This window comes from Sus scrofa, chromosome 11, assembly GCF_054392235.1.
Source record: "Sus scrofa isolate SSC_HxYL_T2T_F1_AM1 chromosome 11, Sscrofa_HxYL_maternal_Yorkshire_Landrace_v2.0, whole genome shotgun sequence".
In the NCBI taxonomy this organism is placed as follows: Eukaryota; Metazoa; Chordata; class Mammalia; order Artiodactyla; family Suidae; genus Sus; species Sus scrofa.
Window position 1 is genome coordinate 60,611,838 of NC_139393.1, and position 19,702 is coordinate 60,631,539.

Here is a 19,702-nt window from a genome sequence, read left to right on the forward strand (position 1 = left end):
AGCAAGCCAAACACTGAAGACATTGAGGTTTGCAGTAGAGAAAGATCTTATTCATAAGGCAGCCAAGTGAGGAGACAAGAGACAAATCTTGAACTTCCTCCCTGAAGGAAAAGGATTCAGCAATTTACAGGATAAAACTGAGGTGTGGAGAGCAGGAAGAGAGGTATTTGGAGATAAGAAAAAGAGATAATCATCATTCTACACAAGAAACTAAACTGGAAGCTTCTTCATGGGATCCATGCTCAGAAAACAGTGGCTTTAGCATGCTCTGAGGGTGGAGTTTTAGGCCCTCTAATGTCAAAAAGACATTGAGTGAACACTAACATGTGCCCAGTTGGAGGGTCTTAGCTGGTTCAAGTTCACACTCAACATAGCTGACTCCAAGTTTATACAAAACATCTCAGGCAAACATCTTATTGTTTCAGCTAGGTGACGCTTAGAAGTCATGCAAGTTTTTGTAAAAACAGGGTGAGCTTGGTCAGTGAAGCAGGTTCAAAGTGTAATGGATCTGACTGGTGATTACCCTGGTTTCCTTAGTTCATTACTCCAATCTCTGCTTCAACATGTAATCATTTTCTTCTTTTCTGTACTTGAATCTTCCCCTGGCTCCCTCTGGCTTTACAAGGACACTGTGATCACATTTAGGGCTCATAGATAATTCAGAATAGTACCCTATCTCAAGACCGTTAAAATGTATTCTGTTATATTTAAGCATGAGTCAAGGATTACCACTATCATGGTTACTTAACATGGTTCTGATCAATGCTTAAAAATTGTGTCATTAATATCATAAAATGTGCGGGTAGGTAAATGTCTTTACCAGATATTAGAACATTTCACAAAACCATAGCAATGAAAGTGCCTTATCATTTAAGGATCACAGTAAAATTTTTATTGCAAAGTTGAAGTGATATAGATGCTATAGCTCATCAGAATCAGATGAGGGTTGCCTAACTTGCATCTTCATAAAAATTCTATAGTCACATTTATGGTAACGATTGAGCCAAATATAACATTGATAATTGGACTTAAAATCAGTATCTGAGATGTCATTTATTTTTATGTGTAATACTTTTCCATTGCCTGTTGTACCAAACTACCAACAATTTGGTAGCTTAAAAAGCCACAAATTTATTATCTTACAGTCTGTATAAGCTGGATATGGGTCTCAGTGGTCTAAAATTAAGGTTTCAGCATATGGGGTTCCTTTTTGGGAGGGCCCAGGGTCCTTGCCTTTCTAGATTCTAGAGACCACCCACATTCCTTCCTACGTCTTTAAGGAAGTAGCATTGCATCTCTCTGGCCATTCTTTTATAGTCACATTTCCCTGTGACTATGAGCACAGCTAGAGAATGCTCTCCAATTTTAATAACCCATTTGCCTTGGGATAATTGAAAATAATTTCCCCACTTCAGTGTTTTAACTTAATTTCATCTGGAGTCCCTTTTGTTATGTAAGGTTACATATTACTAGGTTGCAAAGATTTGGGTGAAGACATTTTGGGAAAGTGTATCCTACCTGTCCCACTGGTGGTCAATTAAAGTGATCAAATGGAAAGGGAACGTGAAAAGGAAAAACAATCTCACAAAGTTTCTTACGGCAGTGCAAGAACCCTCAGCATTTTTAGATCAATGAATTCTCTCTTGCTGAAGTAGTACCTGAAGCCTCTTAACTCTCTGAGTATGTGCATGCCCTGTTGTTTGCTCTAGGCTCTGACCTTGCTTTGACAAAAATTCTTGTGCCAGATATCATCCAAAATTTTATCCTAGGCTTCCTGGATTTATCATCATAGTAATATTTCCAAAAAGTTTAGGGCCTAATTGAGACTGGTAATGAACAATTTAAGTCATAGTTCTATTGCAATTTATGTGATTTTGTTTTCTTTAGAAACACCTTACTTCTTGCTTATGAATAAGACAGATGGTTGCCTTGAAATAGAGTTGATATAAACTTAGATGATAAAAGTGTAGTTTTTTTTCAGACAACCCAGCCTATTCAAAGTATATCAATAAAGTGAAATGTGAAGAAAATAGCAAAAGAAATGAAATTGATGCTGGATAGGGTGTAAGTGTGTTAGAAGATGGAAAGCCTAATGAATTAAAAGAGCAATGGAGAGAAGGTACTTGGATAAGCAAGTTAAGAGGGTGCAATTTGAAAAGTTAGTTTTGAGTTTGTAATTTAAGAGATGACTCACTCTGGATGATGAAAAATTCAAGTTTGAAGCTGGATATGGATGGTTGAAGTAGAATAGAGGAGAAGGTCTGTGATGGATGGCTATTCATATGGATGTTTAAATAACATATGTTAATGAGAAGAAATTTAGTACAGGAGAGGAATGTGATCTAGGAGTTTAAGCTGTTAAAGGATGATAGAGGGTTAACAGCAAGTAAATTAATAATTCTCATCTGAAGGTTGTGGGAATGCAATAGAAACATGATACTTAGAGAAGCCAGCATTTTTACCACATGATAGAAAAATGGTATTTTGAAAATGATATTTGGTGGCAAGGATAATACCATCACCACCTCCATATCTTGTCTTTTATGTAAAATGGTATAGCATTTGCATATAACTTATATACCTCCTCCCATATACCTTAAACCATCTCTAGATTATGTATAAAATCTAATGCGTGTAAATGCTATGTAAATAATTGTAAATACATGCAAATGTTATGTAAGTCATTGCCAGTATGTGGTAAATACATTTTGCTTTCTGGAACTTACTGGAATTTTTAAAAAATACTTTTGATCCAAGTTTGGTGGAATCATCAGATACAGAACCTGCAGATACAGAGGGTTGACTATAATAGACAATTTAAACTAAATACATATATACCAGTATACTATGGGCACCGCACAATCGGAACAGATGCTGACTGGAAATAACCAGTAGAGCCATACTCCCTTTTAGCAGCTGAACATTAGTGTTAAAGTTCTATACTGGAGGTGGTAGGAAGAAAACTTGCATTTAAAGCACTGTCATAAATAAAAAGGGATGCCAGGCATGAATGTTGTAGTGGAAAAGGGAGCACATAGTTTTAGGGCTGTGGACTTTGTATTACCTGTCATCATATGGTGTTGATGACTACAGTGATTGTTGTCATTTCTGTCAAGAGTGTGCAAACATTAGTCAGATGGTTATTCACTCTTGAGAAGTGTCTGCAAGTAATTCTAAATAAAACCACCCAGTCAGCTTCTGGGGAAACTATTCTCATGGTCATAGAAAAGAAAATTTCAAAGGCTAATTGATTGATGGGGAGGGATAGCTGCTTCTCTGATCAAAATAGGCAGGGGATTATCCATTTGAAAGATCAGGTATTCTCTCCAACTGCACCTCTTCTATGCATGTGTGTGGTATGTTGTTTGTGTGTGTGTGTGAGAGAGACAGACAGACCGACAGACAGGCAGGCAGGCAGGCAGGCAGGCAGGCAGGCAGGCAGGCGGGCAGGCGGGCGGGCAGGCAGGCAGAGAGAGAGAGAGAGAGAGAGGTGTGGTTTGGATGACCCTTTCTTCAGCTTTTGTGTTTATCAACATTGAATCTCACATCTTCCATTTTCACTCCTGGAATCAGCTATGAGGGCTTCCTGGTTATTTGCTATTCTGTTCAGAAAATGATGTTCCCTGTCCAAGTCCTTGGAAGATAGCATTTTTGGTAAAGTGTGTCTGAATTCTTCTGTGTTTCTATTTTATTTCCTAAAAAAACCAGCAGGCGTTTCACCCTTGGGATGATACCTGTACTCTACATAAATGCACTGCTTTTGATAGCACATTTGAAGCATGCTTTCTTTTAGGCAAGTACCTACTGAGAACGTAATAAATGCAACTTGACCTATTACATATTACTTATGTTTCCTGGTCCTCACTGCTGGCGTCAGTGCCTGCTTTTGCTCTGAAACGCAGAGTGAGTCTAGGAACAGTAAAGCCAAGAATTGATTTACCATTCAGACAACCCTCTGTGGAGATAACCTTTACTGGATTCATTATTTACAACTGATACATGTCAAAATTAGGCGTATAGTGTATGTTTGGTTAACAAAAAGGGGAAAATAATCCCTGAAAAATTGTAAGTTCAGTCAGTCTTACAGTATTTGTTTTCAGTTCTGTAGCCAATAAAGTAATAATGATTGGAGGTTTCAGTATTGCTGGATGGCTTCAGATGAATAGTTTCTAATCTGTATCAATACAATTGGCACCACTCCTCAATCATCTTGCCCCTTCATATAATTTCAGTGATGTTTGCACATTTCCATTCTTTTGCTGATATCAGCACTTATCTGTGTAACCATCTCTTGCTTCCTTTAAGAAAACTGAAGTTATTGGGCAGGAACTGCATTAGTTTAAATATTTTTGTGCTAAAAGTAAATTGTACAAACACACACACTCAAAACCATTCAGGCATCTGCATCCTTCTCAAAGGACTCTCTCTTCTCCCGGTCCCTCCACTGGTTTTCCTAGTCCAATCCATACTTATTGCATTTAAGACTTTTTTTTCCCCCAACATTTATGAATACTTATTATTATACAGTAGATTAATAAAACTAAGTTGATGGGACACATAATAATAACTGGTATTCAAGTATATGTATGAATAGATATATCTATATAGAAAGTATATTATATAATTTACATTTATAAATGCATGTGAGTATAGCATGCTTTTAAAAAAGAATTTTCGTAAATGATAAAAAAATTAGGAGGCTATATTGAGGATTTGGAAAGTTTAGAAAAGTGGAGAATTTACAAACTTCATGGTGTTTTATAGTTTTACTTCAATGATATCAAAGGTAATAAAATGATGTGTGCAACTGAACTTACATGATGAATAAAATAGAACATGCCTCATCGGATCTCAGAAGCTAAGCAGAGTCTGGCCTAGTTAGTACTTGGATGGGAAGATCTTTTTTAATATTTGGACATATTACTGTTTCTCTGTTTAAGCCAATCTAGAAATATGCTGAGGCTTTTTTTTTTTCTTTTTTTTTTTTAAGCAAGAAAACAATAAACCCTCCCCTATGTCTACATGCTGCTATGGCTTCCCATGAAATAGAAGGTGCCATTTTATTATCCGCTCTCACTTCTTAATGTATTGTAATCTGAGAGCTTCCCTCATCTTCAAAATGAAGTCATAGTTAACCTCATGGTTAGTCTTTCCATTAGATATCTTTTCACTTTTCTTACAGAAAAATCTAGAATATGTTTTATGATGTTCATCAAGATCTTTCCTGAATTCTTTTTATTCTTTCCAAACATGTTTTACTGGTCCTATTCCTGCTTTTTACACTTTTTTCTAGATCTCTCACCAGAACCTATTTAGCACTATTCTTTAGTTGTCATGCCTTCCATTTTTCCCTCTGAAATCCTACTTTCTCTCTTTTCTGTACAGTCTCCCTAAGAAATGTATTTATTTTCATTGCTTCAACTGATACTTGCATTTCAAGTATTAGCAAATCTCTAGGAGTTCCTGTCGTGACGCAGTGGTTCTGACTAGGAACCATGAAGTTGTAGGTTCGATCCCTGGCCTCGCTCAATGGGTTAAGGATCCAGCATTGCCATGAGCTGTGGTGCAGGTCGCAGACGTGGCTCAGATCCCGCATTGCTATGACTGTGGCGTAGGCCGGCGGCCACAGTTCCAATTAGACCCCTAGCCTGGGAAACTCCATATACCGTGGGATTGGCCCTAGAAAAGGCAAAAAGAAAAAAAACAACAACCAAAAACAAATCTCTAGATCCAGCTCATACTGACATACTTTGCAGGCAACATTTTTGGGTCATCACCATCTTTTCAAATGCTCTCTCTCCATCTCTATGTCCTATATAAAGATGGAAACTCATTATCTTTCTCTAAATTATTTATTTTATTATTTTATTATGTATTTTTATTGCTTTGTACATATGTCCACTTTAACACACTTAAAAAAATCACTTTACTATTTCTTTCGTTCATTTCATTTTCAGTAATACCTGTCAGACAAGGACCAGAAAACATACTAATCCCAAATCCCCAGGACAGTTTTCACAAATGTGCTTTAGACTCATAGCCCATTTTCTTGTTGTATCTCCTCATTTGTATTTGCCACAGGTATTTTAGATTCTACATATACTTGTCAAAATTTTTTTTTCAGTTCCCATGTTCATTTTTTATCCTCTGCTTTCATGATTGTTTAATTTCCCAAGTCAGAAATTGCTATTTTCCTTTATCTCTTTCTTTAAATGAAAACATTTAATGTATAGTCAATTAATGTCTGCTTATTTTACTTCTCTGTTACATGGTAGATTAATTTTTTTGTCTTTGTCCTGACCACCTTTGATGGTTAATTCTGTGTGTCATGGAATGCTAACAAAACATCTCTTCTTAATGATTACTTAACTTCCTAACTTGTCTCTTTTCCTCCAGTTTTTCCAATTAGGTCAATTCATCTCGTTTCTTGCAAAAATCTCTATCTTAAACATAATCTGACTAATACATTCTCTTTTGGGAACTTTCTCATAGTTTTTCATTTCTTTGTGATAAATGTATTCATTTTAGTATATTATACTTGCCTCTGTTACATCTCTGGTAGCTCCTACATATGTCTCTGCTATTACATGCATAACCATTATGTAACAGTATTTACATAATTTGCTTTACAAACACATTATACTACCTGTACCTTTTCTTATTTTGCCTCATCTGTCTGGAATGTCCTAGTTTGCCCTTGCCTCACCCTACTACTTTCTTATTCCCTCTAGCTGCAGGGATCCTCATTATAAGGGATTCCTTACTTGAGTTCCTACTGTGTGTAGAAGCGAAATGAATAATGACCAGCAAATATCATTAAATGACAATTTATTGAACTAGTCCACTCTAAAAAGTCTTTTTCTCAAGTCTGGATTCCTTACTTTTAACATCAATGTTTGTGTCAGTTTCTTGCTGATTGTGGAATTGGCAATAAATATACAGGGTATATCAATTGCAAAGTAAAATTGCAAATACAGCCAAAAAGTAGAATTTCATCAAGCATATGAAAATGATTGTGGAGAGATGCTAAAAATTGCAGTTAAAGAAAGAAAAAAAAGTTGGAGAAAATGACAGATTCATGAAAGGAAAAGATAAGAAAGATTCTTTAGACGATTGAGGGATCTTTTGATTACTTTTGGGAAAGAAGTAGTTTCGTTTATGATTCTGATGAAAAAGTCAAACAAGAAATGCAAGCCATGATAACTTTACTCTGTAATGTTAAGAAAATGTGAATAGATAATTGGATTCAGACTCTGATGAAAGAATTGACACATATACAAATATGTGATGAAAGCGGGATAAAATCAATAGTTTCTTTTTTAATTTTAGATTTTACTGTCCACAATAATTAAAGTGTATTTTTTCATTATTTGCAATGAACTTCTTTTTTCTCATTTTAGTTACCTTATATTATTCTTTTCACTTAAGTGTCAATGAGATTTGATATATCCCAAAGTTGGATTTCATGTCTTTTCTTCAGTAAACGCACTTTTTAGAGAAAGTAATATCTCTATGTTTATGTATGTGCTTTCCCTCTAAAGACATGTCCCATATATGTAAGCTTTCAGAGGATAAGTTAATTTTACATTTGTAATTTTTTTAAAAATGTGTCAAATATAGGATATGAGATCTAATGAGTACCCATTCATTATCCATTGAGTGGAATTCAGGAAAGTCTGTATTCACAGTGAAATCAAGTTCAGTATTTGAAATTATTTTTTGATAGAGAAGAAAGAGTCACAAAGAAAGCATTATGCTCAATCATTCTCAGGGAAAATGACCACATCAGAAAGGAAAACATAGTAAATGGTAAGTACCAGGGAGAGAGAAGGAAGAAATGGAAACAAATTATGTTTCCAGCAAAAGAAAAAGATGTGGAGGAAGAGTCTTTAGCTGCTGGTAAGCATCCCGTTTTGGTAATGGAGGGATATGATGGTTTCTACTTACAGAAATCTGTGTTACTGATTCACGTTAAGAATACACATTCATAGAAATGCGTATGAGTTCAGACTTAATGTATTCACAGACTAACTAACCTTTTGAAAAAAATCCCATGAAACAAAATGACTGTCTTAAATATTTTGATTAAAGAGCTGAAATTATTTCCAAAATGATGATATGAGAACTTAGGGAGAAATCAAATAGTGCTTATTAACACATGGAAAAATGTGTGGACATGTTTCAAATTTCACAATGAGAAAGGATAAAAATTCACAAAACTGTAATAAAAATTTTGAAATCTCAACATTACAGCAGAAAGTTCTTTATGTATTAAGCAATATGTTATTAAAGCTTCTATTTGAAAATTATGGGATGAAGTTTTTTTAAGGAGAATCAATGAGTATAATAAATACTTCAATCATTTTATGGTAATATTCCTATTACCATTGTATTTTTTATTATAAGCATGGAAATGTTTTGCTGACACATGATTTATGACTTTAATAGCGGCAGATCAGTGGACCATATGCACAGTAAAAATAATTATGCTGATAATGCTTCAAATTGCAGATAGTTACCTAGAGAAATATGTTCAATGTCTGCTATACTTCCTTTAAATGTATGTAATTAAAACAAAAACCTTAGATTTCACCTTGAGCCCCCTACTCAGAAAATGGGTAAAGAATCTGTATAAACAAATGAAGCTTTTAACTTTGTTCAAATGTTTTGGTAGTATGTATATAATGTATTTGTTCTGGAGATGGTTTTCAGGAAACATACTTCACATTTGGAGGCCCTGCTTTTAATATCCACATCTATTTATGATACTCTTCAGATAAAACTATTCTTGAGAAAATCATAAAGCAAAAGTATATGAATTATAAAGTTTAAAAAACATTAAATTTAAAAAAAACTTTTCTCCAGATAAGTATATTAGTTCAGATTATGTCATGAGTAAATTGACTACAATATACTGGACATAAAGGAAAGAAGGAAAGAAGGGGACTGAGACAGGGACCAGTGATGAATGGAGGGAGGGAGGAAGAGAAGGAGGAGGAGGAGAAGAGAGAGGGAGTGAGAGAGAGAACACTATAATTAAGAAGAGAAGAGGGAGAGAAGGCTTAGGGTGGGAGGGATAAGAGGGAAGAAAGAGGAAAGAACATATCAAAACAATTCTAAGAGTAGAGTACTTAGTACAGAGTGGATGAATATATTATCCATAAATACTGGAAAATAGATTAAGATCCCCTCCTTGGGCATAGAATTTGACTACTCAGCCATTAAAAATAAATAAATAAATAATGCCATTTGCAGCAACATGGGTGGAACTAGAGACTCTCATACTAAGTGATGATGGAACTAGAGACTCTCATACTAAGTCAGAAAGAGAAAGACAAATACCATATAATACCGCTTATACCTGGAGTCTAACATATGGCACAAATGAACCTTTCCATGGAAAAGAAAATCATGGACATGGAGAACAGATTTGTGGTTTCCAGGGGGGAAGGGGAAGGAGTGGGATGGACTTGGAATTTGGGGGTAATAGATGCAAACTATTGCCTTTGGATTGGATAAGCAATGAGATCCTTCTGTATAGCACTGGGAACTATGTCTAGTCACTTATGATGGAGCATGATAATGTGAGAGAAAGGAATGCATATGTGTATGTGTGACTGGGTCACCATGTTGTACAGTAGAAAAAAAATAATGTACTGCGGAAATTTAAAAAAAATTGAGGAGTTCCCGTCGTGGCGCAGTGGTTAATGAATCCGACTAGGAACCATGAGGTTGCAGGTTCGTTCCCTGCCCTTGCTCAGTGGGTTAATGATCCAGCGTTGCTGTGAGCTGTGGTGTAAGTTGCAGACACGGCTCGGATCCCGCATTGCTGTGGCTCTGGCATAGGCCGGTGGTTACAGCTCCGATTTGACCCCTAGCCTGGGACCTCCATATGCTGTGGGAGCGGCCCCAAAGAAATAGCAAAAAGACAATAAATAAATAAATAAATAAATAAATAAATAAATAAATAAATAAAATTAAGAGTTGAAATAAATATTTCAGATTTCCACTTACCACTTCCTGTGCCAGAAACAATGTAGAAATGTCATCAGAGCAGCTCCCTGGAAAGCTTTCATGTGAAGTTCAGAAGTGAGGAATTTTCCTATAACTGTTTACAAGTGCAGAAATTTCAGACCCATTCTACTAGTCATGGATATTTTTTTTCTGCCAGTTCTAGGTGAAGTAAGGGAAGGTAAGACCCACAAGATATGATAGTTCTGTTTCCCATTCTGTTGTCTCTGCCTTCCCTCTCTGCCTTCCTTCTCCTGATCATCCTCCCTCCTGTCCTACCCCCCCCCTTCCTCCTCCCCTCCTCTCTCTTCCATCTCACTCCTAACAAGAATTTTAACCTTTTCTTTTTTGTTGCAATGGACATTTTTGGCAGTATGGTAAAGCTTATACATTTCCTTTCAGACTAATGCTTTTATTTTTTATTTTTATTTTTTGTCATTTTAGGGCCACACCTGTGGCATAGGAAGTTCCCAAGCTTGCCTATGCCACAGCCACAGCAACACCAGATTGGAGCCTTAACTGTGACCTACAACTCAGGTAACACTGGATCCTTAACTCACTGAGTGAGGCCAGGGATCAAACCCCTATCATCATGGATACTAGTCAGGTTCCTTACCACTGAGCCACAACGGGAATGCCCCTTTTTCATCTTTATATGAATGATATCACAGCATAAATACTTTGTGTTTGCTTTATTTCTTTCCTCATTATGTGTATAATAGTCACCTCATTTTTGTGCATGACTCTAATTTGTTTTTATTACTATATAGCCATGAGGGGAGCTCCCCAGACTAATGTTTTTAAATGAATACAAAAATAGGTGGGATTATAAAGGGAACCAATTCTTTTACCACATGTTATTACATTTGTTATATGGAAATGTGTGTGTTTCTATATTACCATTTAGTAATATGATATAATGTTATGTTAATAAAACACCATAATATTAAACAAGTGATGAGCACAAACTATTGTTCGGGAAATCTGCAGGCATAAAGTGATCTGTGAATATCTTTGATATCTATTTCTAAAAATGTCAAAGATATTGCTCTTACTAATGTCTTTCATGATCAAATTTATAAGTGAAAATAATGTTAAATTTCAGTGAGAGCATAATAAAAATAAGGGAATAATTTTCCATTCAAATTCATGAAATCTCCACATGCTGGTATCCAGGAATCCCTCGGATGTGGTTGGACCATGCTAGTAAACGAGAAATAAATCTTCTAAATAGAAGGGCCACAAGCCTTTGTTCTGTTCTCTCTTTGGTATATGAATACCCTTTGTGTAAAACTCACTGGTCTTGAGTAAAGTTATATAACTTGGGGATTCAAAATTTAATTACCTTTTAGATATTTACACACTGTGTTTTGTCTTTATTGCTTAGTACTTGGCTTTTACAGTCCAGATCTCTTCTCAAAATACAAATAACTAAAACTACCTCGTGACATTGAAACACTTTTTTTCTCCATGCTTTAATAAACACTCAGTCTAAATAAAACATTAATGTTCATAGATTCAAGCCAAGAAAATATGAGATCTTAATGCTTATTCCTCCTTAAATTTGTAGTGAAGCAAAGAAGTGATTCTCAATTACATAGAAAAAAAATCTTGAGAAGCTAGATCTACCTTGCTTTGTAAAGTGTCCTAGTCATTGTTCATAAATCAGAATATAGATATAAATTCCACATATCTGGAAACCATTCCATAATGTAATACTTCATTTTCCATGCTTAAAATAGAACTAAGCAATTCATTTTCATTTTATGTAACATAGTTAACAGTTCATAGTATCTGACAACTTCAGAAGAATGAGAAAGAATAAAAATTACCAGATATATATCACTGCCAGCAAAAACAAATTCAATTAAACCCAGGCATTGAGCTTTCTTTGAGTAGCTGAAATCTCAAAATCTTAGATAATTTCTTTCTATGTTGTACTCCATCATTCTGGGTCATTGTATATCTCCATCACTGAGGGAATTTTTGCACCACTGGGCCTTGCCCTAGATTTATGGTTAAAATAATTTTAAACATCACTTTTTTTTAATATCTAGGGTTGTAACTATCGCAAGTCCCTAAACCTATTGTTAAGTTAAATACTTCATGTAAATCAAGGGTCACATTCTCTCAATGTCTAATTCAGATTTGTGGGGTGACTCAGGGAGAGTTAATTTTAATCACAGATTATACTTCTATCTGGTTGGTTGTAGAATAAAATTAAATACACAATTTAAAGTAAAGTTATCCTATTCAAGGTTTTCTCCTGTGATTTTGTTTGTGTGTATGTGTGTGTTTGCGTCCTTTAAGTTTATCGTAGAAGGTACACCTATATGATCATTGCCACAGCAAAGTGAGGAGAAAAGTTTATCTGGTCTCCTGTCCTTGGTTTTTGTCCATCCAAGTTAATATGCACTGAGCTGTCCATCTTCCGCCCTGATCCTTCATGCAGTCATGAGCTCAGATGTTTGCAGTCCAATGTTGCCTGCTCATTTCTTTTATTCCAGCATGCACCACCACATTCTGCTTGTTCTAACTACAAGTCCTCCCCTTTCCCTGGCTCTCAGTGTCGTAATCTATTAGCCAGAGGAAAAGATCACTTCACTTCTTTTTTCTTGCAGGGCTATACATGTCTGCTTTCATACCGTCTGCTTACACATGGTACATAACCACTGTAGATAACCCATACTGTTTGTGCACAAGCCTGGACAGTTTCTTCTCTATGAGATTTCTTCTTTGTTACATTTTCTCATCTTACTTGAAAAATGAGGCTATCTTAGCCTCAATAAACAGATTTCCTAAATAGTTGGATTTTATTTGTCCACCTCCAACCTGTCCTTTAGGAGCTTAGTTTGAAGGTAGAAAAACAGAAAGCCGACCTCATTTTGAAAGCTACTCCAACATCAACCTGTTCTGATATCCTACCTAAAATCTTTTCTCATTAAGAGCAGGCATTGTCTCTTTTTATAATCTCTTAGTAAGAAGGAGGACAAGAACTACCTCAGTGTGCATGCATGCATATGGGTATGTGTATATAACAGTCCATGAAATCTCATATATATCTATATCTGTATCCTTTTCCAGATCCTTTACTTTCCTGATTCTTAACTGTAGAATATTAATGGTCAAGAACTCACTTCTTTTATTCTCAAGTTACTTTACTAAACCATGGAAACCAAAGTCTGGTGGTTGGGGGTAAAGAGAGGCATAGAATGAAAAGATTTAATGAGGATGAAAAGCTTAATAATAGAACTGAAGTTCATAGATCAAAATCTTATTACAACAATATGTCAGAGTAATGGGTAAACTCTAAAACTATGGACACACACACACAAAACACTTACAGGTGTGCCACCCACAAATATAGTTGCATATTCATGGAATTGTATACATTTTTTAACCATAGAAAGTACCATTATTAATTGTACATTGGGAATGCTTCACAATAGTCTTACAGTGTAAGACAAATTAGTAAATTCTAGTTTTTTCATATAAAATCTGATTTATTTAATACTATGACATGAAATTTATTGATTCTATTTTTCTCTATATATAATTAAATTGTATTTTAAACACTTATACAAAATTAGATCAATCAAGTGACATTAAAAATCTATTTCATAGAACAAAGATGAGGTTTCCAAATCATTACATTTGTAACTATTGCTAATAATACTTGGTAGCAGTGTCATTTAACTCAAATGTATGAACTATTAATTAAATGATGGCAACATGACTGATTCTGGAAAAATGTAAAATTAAACAAAGTATGTAAACATATTAAGTTATAATATGTAAACACAATATTATACTCATGTGAAGTAGTAAATTCAAAAATGAAAGCAAAATAATTATACTCAGTGCAATCCCATTTTAATTGCAATTTAAAGTGTTTCCTTTATGATGGTATAGGCTCACATCATAATATGGGGAGTGTCCCAAAGTTACCATTTTATTATACTTTGGATGTATATTTAGGTCAAGCAAATTTTCACATTATCGCTGACCATTTAAAACACTCTCTAGTTTTTATAAAATGCCTCATTATTTTAATGGAAATTGGAAAATGTCCTAGACTAGGACATCTGCTCTTTAACTTACATTCTGGCAACTGATTCATCTTTAAGGGAAAAGTAATCAGAATTGTGATTCTACCTTTCCTTGATATAAAATGGAACATAATAGATAGTGTATTTCCTGCAAAGATTGTGCTCTACCCTTATTACAATATCTATGATTTTCTTAGCATTAAGCCTCTTTTGTCATGACTAGTTTGCAATTATTGTCATTTCTACTTATCAGGGTAATCACACTGGAACGTTACTATGGAAGAACACTTTTTTGTCCTAGGGAGAAGCAGCTTAGAGAGACAAGTAAAATTTATAAGGAGTAATTTATATTCTAAAAACTAAATATGGTCCTGACTCATCACATTTATGTGGGAAATATGTCATGAAGAATTACTTAAACTTTTTAAACAACAGCATATCATTATCCCTCTCCATTAGCTACACTCCAGAATTGTTTTAAAAATAAAACAGCATATTTATAAAATATCTAATACAGTAACTGTTATTTCTTTGACAGGTAATAGTTATAACTTTTTTTTTTAATCCATTGCCTTCTGTTGATTTAAATAATAGGTTAACTCCTAGTAAGTTATAGTGGTTTGGAAGGAGAAAGTATTGTTTTTCAAGGCCCAAAGGCAGAAAAGAGAAACTAATATTTATGAGCACTTTCTCTGCCTTTGGCATTATTCCCTATTTTAAAGCGATCAAAACAGTTATTTTTGGTTTCCCAACTTTGCCAATCACTCATTCTGAACCTCCTCTAGTGTCTGGGAGTAGGGGCCCTATCTGCTTAGTTGTTCAATTTAAAATTTCAGTTATCTCTGATTCCTCTTTTGTTTTTCAGAAATTTTCCTACCATGTAATTTATCAACAATAACTCATGAAGAGTTCCTTTTGTGGCTCAGTGGAAACAAATCTGACTAGTATCCATGAGGATGCAGTTTCAATCCCTGGCCTCATTCAGTGCGTCATGAATCCAGTGTTGCCATGAGCTGTGGTGTAGGTCGCAGACATGGCTCAAATCTAGAATTCCTGTGGCTGTGGCATAGGCCAGCGACTATAGCTCTGATTCAGCCCCTGGCCTGGGAACCTCCATATGCTTCCAGTGCGGCCCTAAAATGGCAAAAAAGAAATAATAATAATAAAAAAATAAATAAATAAATAACTCATAGACCAATTCACTTTACCCTTCATCTCCACTGTAACAACATAGAACAAGTCATGAACATTTTTTTGCCTGGACAAAGCACATCAGATTTTTGTATGTCAATTATACCTCAATAAAGTGGTTTAAAACTTTTCAGCATCTCTCACTGAAATCCAAACTCAGCTGTCATAAACAGCAAGCCTTGCCTTTTCTATGATTTCCTGACACTCACCCCATTGTGAATAGGTATTTGTATTTGTGCTGGTACCCTCTGGTTTTTTGTTTTGCTTTATTTTTTATTTTATTTTGTTGTTGTTGTTGCTTTTTAGGGCCAAACTTGCATCATATGGAAGTTCCCAGGCTAGGCATTGAATCGGTGCTGCAGCTGCCCTGGCTAAGCCACAGCCACAGCAACATGGGATTCCAACCATGTCTGCGACCTACACCACAGCTCATGGCAACACCAGATCCTTAACCCACCGATTGAGGCCAGGGATCAAACCCGCATCCCCATGGATACTAGTCAGGTTTGTTACCACTTAGCCACAAGAAGAACTCCTGTGCCTTCTGTTTTTATGATGATATCCAACTTTTTCTTATATTCAGACCTTCCTGCTTTTATGGTTTCCAGCCAGGGATTCCTTCTCTTAAATCTTCCGGTTGTTCAGATGTTTGTGTCTTAGTTTAAATGTATTCGTACATTCTCCTGATGTACACAAACATTAATAGCAGCATTTTTTGCAAATGTTCAAATTTAAGTAGGTGTACAATTATAAGAGGAAAAACTATATAGCAATAAAAATAAGTGAAAACACTGCTAATAAATGTGGATGAAACTCACCAACTTACTGATTGAAGGAAAGGAGAAACAAAATAATACATATTCTATGATTTCCACTTATGTAAAGCTCAAAACTTATAAACACAGATTCACAGATTAGAACTTAATACTGTGTCTATCAGAGAGGAGACAGGACTCAGTCATAGGGAAGGGCATAAAGAGGCTTTTGTGGTATGCAGGTGACATTATATTTGTTGATCTATGTGGTGTTTACAATGATAGATTCACTTTGAGATAATTCGCTGAGCTCATTTATCATTAGTGTGATTTTTCTGTATGAAGGTTACGCTGCAGTATAAAAGGTTTATTAAAATGACTAGTGTTCGGGTAGTTAGCAAAGAGAATGAGGGTGTCAGGCTTGATTAAGAATAGACATGGTTTCGTAATTAGTTGATAGCTATAAAATTCATGTAAAGGATAATAGGAGAATATGTTTTCAGTGAAAGCTGGGATGGGGATTTTGAATAATACTGAATTTTTAAATAGAGGTATAAATTCAAACCTATATTTAATGAAGACCTATCGAATTTTTTATTCTGTTTTACTGGGTTAAGAATGTTATCTTACACCATAAATTACTGCTTCTCTAGAAAATGCTTATGGAATTCAGAAATGAGATTGATAAAATAATGATTACTTAAGTCAATTATTGGCCCTGGTTTCCATTTGCATGGTTGTCTCTGCTTCCTCTCTCCGGGCCAGACAAACATCTAATTGCTGTCTGCACTGGAAGCCAGTCTCAAAAGTGCTTTACCTCCTGCTCTAAACTGGGACGGCCCAAGCCTGCATTCAATCAGCAATCTGGCTTTTTCCCTTGTCACTCACTGGAAGTTCCTTAGTCTTTCCGTCACAGGGAATGAAATCTGTCTGTATTTTGATATAGCCTTCTGCTCTCATATTACCCAACCTCTTAATTAATACTGAAAATGACCTACATGATCATACCTTACATGAAAAACTCCTACATTCTTGGGGTTTTCCTCCCCCTCATCTGCCATATCTACTTTACCCAGTGTCTTACCATGTAGCTTCCTGAGTTTTCCTTTCTCTTCTCTTCACATTTTGTGAGTCATCCCATTCATTCCTTTGGTTTTACATACAAATCCTACTCTGAGCATCTTCCTGGCTTCTGGTTGGTGCTTCACACTTACATGGTTATCATCATGAGCCATAAATATCTTTAATTTAGGGTTTATGAAATTTGATTAACACCATATGCCACATGTCAATAGCAGAAAACTTGACAGGACACAAATGCTTGTGAGAATTCAAAGCTCTTAACAATTAGTGTTTGTTTGGATAGAAAAGGAAGCATATTAATGAATATTTACATACCAGTTACCATATAATTTAATTTACATTCCATGTTTTGGTCTGTCTTGAAATCTAATATATATATATTTATTATAATTTGTTTAAGAAACAGCAAAAAAAAACCTTTCCTATGATATCAATGTTATTTATTTAGTATTTGTTTTGTGTTTGCTTCTAAGAACTGTTGGTTTATAATCTTATAACCATAAATGTTAAGAGTCCAGAGTTGTAGCTATTGTCCCCATAGATGACCCATTATATTCACCAACATCAAAATAATAACTCATTACTGTAATCTTATGAATCCATTACTAATAGACTCAACAAATTATGTTAATAATTAATATCAGTAAGATTGCTAAAATATTGTACCTTTCAGAAATCCCAAATAAAATGCAATGGCCTAACTCATTAAATTTTATACACAAGGACAATCATATATGTATACCAGGACAATCATGTATGTATGTATGTATGTGTTCACATGTGTGTTTATGTATGTAAATATGCATATACCTACATATGTGTGCATATTCATATATTGAATAATATACTTAATATTTTATCTAGATTTCTCCAGTCTTCTTAAAGTTAACCTATTAAAATGAAACTTCATATTTTCCTCAAAACCGTTTCTTAGCAAATCTCTCGCATTCTGGTAAATTGCATTGGCATTTACCGAATTAAATTAGAAACTTAATAATCACTCATAATTTTTCCATTTTTTACCTCCTGATTTTTTCCATTAATTCCATTGACAGTTCTTTTTGCTCTACCTCATTTTTAACCCTCTCTATTTAAAGTAATCAAAACCCCATGCTCTTCTCCAAAATTGCTTTAATTCATGTTCCATCCAGAATTACCCATCAGCAGGAACTCATCTTAAAAATACTTATGTTTGATAATGTCACTCCCTGTTACAAATCATGTGATGGTTTTCTTTGCACTTGGTATAAAATCTAAACTACCACGGCCTACAAATTTCTGTATAATCTGCATCATTCAACTACATTTCAAAAATCAGTATTTACACCCTTCCAGTTGGTAAGTTTTCTTGTCAAAATGCCATATTTCTATTCTCTGAATGACTTTTGAAGATACCCATCACAGTTTGTGAACAGTTCTGTCTTGGAAATGTAGTTTTATAGTAACAAAGGAGTTATGTTCTGGTCATAGCTAACTCCTAATTTTATAGTTATCAGTGTTGTTTTCTGACAGAGTCTAGCCCTTTGAAAACTGCAGATCTTTGTGATTCAATCTTTCTTTTCTTTTTCTCCCAACACCATGCTTTTCCCTTCATAGATATTATCAACTTAATTTTTATTTTTTTTTTTCGCTCGTTTCTTTAGTTTTCCTTTAGTAATTTCTAAAATTTAAACTCTCAAAGAGCAAGGGGCTATTTCTATCTTAATAGTCTATGGCTAACATCTGATACTGGCATATAGTAGTAAAGGAAATTAGAATACGTTATCCTAAAATATGTCTCTTTGACATTAAAAATATTTTGAGCTGAATGCAATTAAGAAGGAATAAATGCAAGAAAAAACTCTTTCTACCCTCTCCATTTTTTACTACCCTCTCCAATTTTTCCTTTTACTGGAGGCAAACTCTTCTCAGCCCCACACATCGTACCAGTGAACTGCAAACAAACCTTACTCCATTAGTTTCCTCTCATTCTTGAACCTTCTCAGAGATTGCCACTACTTTCCTTTTTCCTATCATTTCTCTACAGATTTATTGTTCTTTGTTGAAGATGCTATATAAAATGAATTTGTAAGGCCCTGCCTTTCATTTACTTTATATTTTTTCTGCACGATGGGTACTGCAGATGTTAATAAACTGTTTTACTCCTGTTTTATATATATATATATATATATATATATGTGTGTGTGTGTGTATGTATGTATATGTATATGTGTATATATGTGTGTGTGTGTGTGTATATATATATATATATATATATATATATATATATTTTTTTTTTTTTTTTTTTTGCTGGAATACCAGCTGTAAACCTAAAATGGGTGGGTGTTAAGTTTTGCCTCCAACAGTAGTTCTAATCATTTTCTATATCTGCAATAAAAAAAAATTTAATTAATTAATTTAAAAAAAACCCAAAAGCCTATGACACATTTAGTGGCTTAAAATGACACAAATGCATGATTTTATAGTTCTGGAGGTCAAAGGTGTAAAATGGGTCTAAAAAGGTAAAACCAAAGTGTTGATAGGCAGAGCTGCATTTCTTCTCAAAGCTCTAAGGAGACTCCATTTCCTAGACTCTTCTGGCTTTAAAAGGCTGCCCACATTCCTTGGTTCATG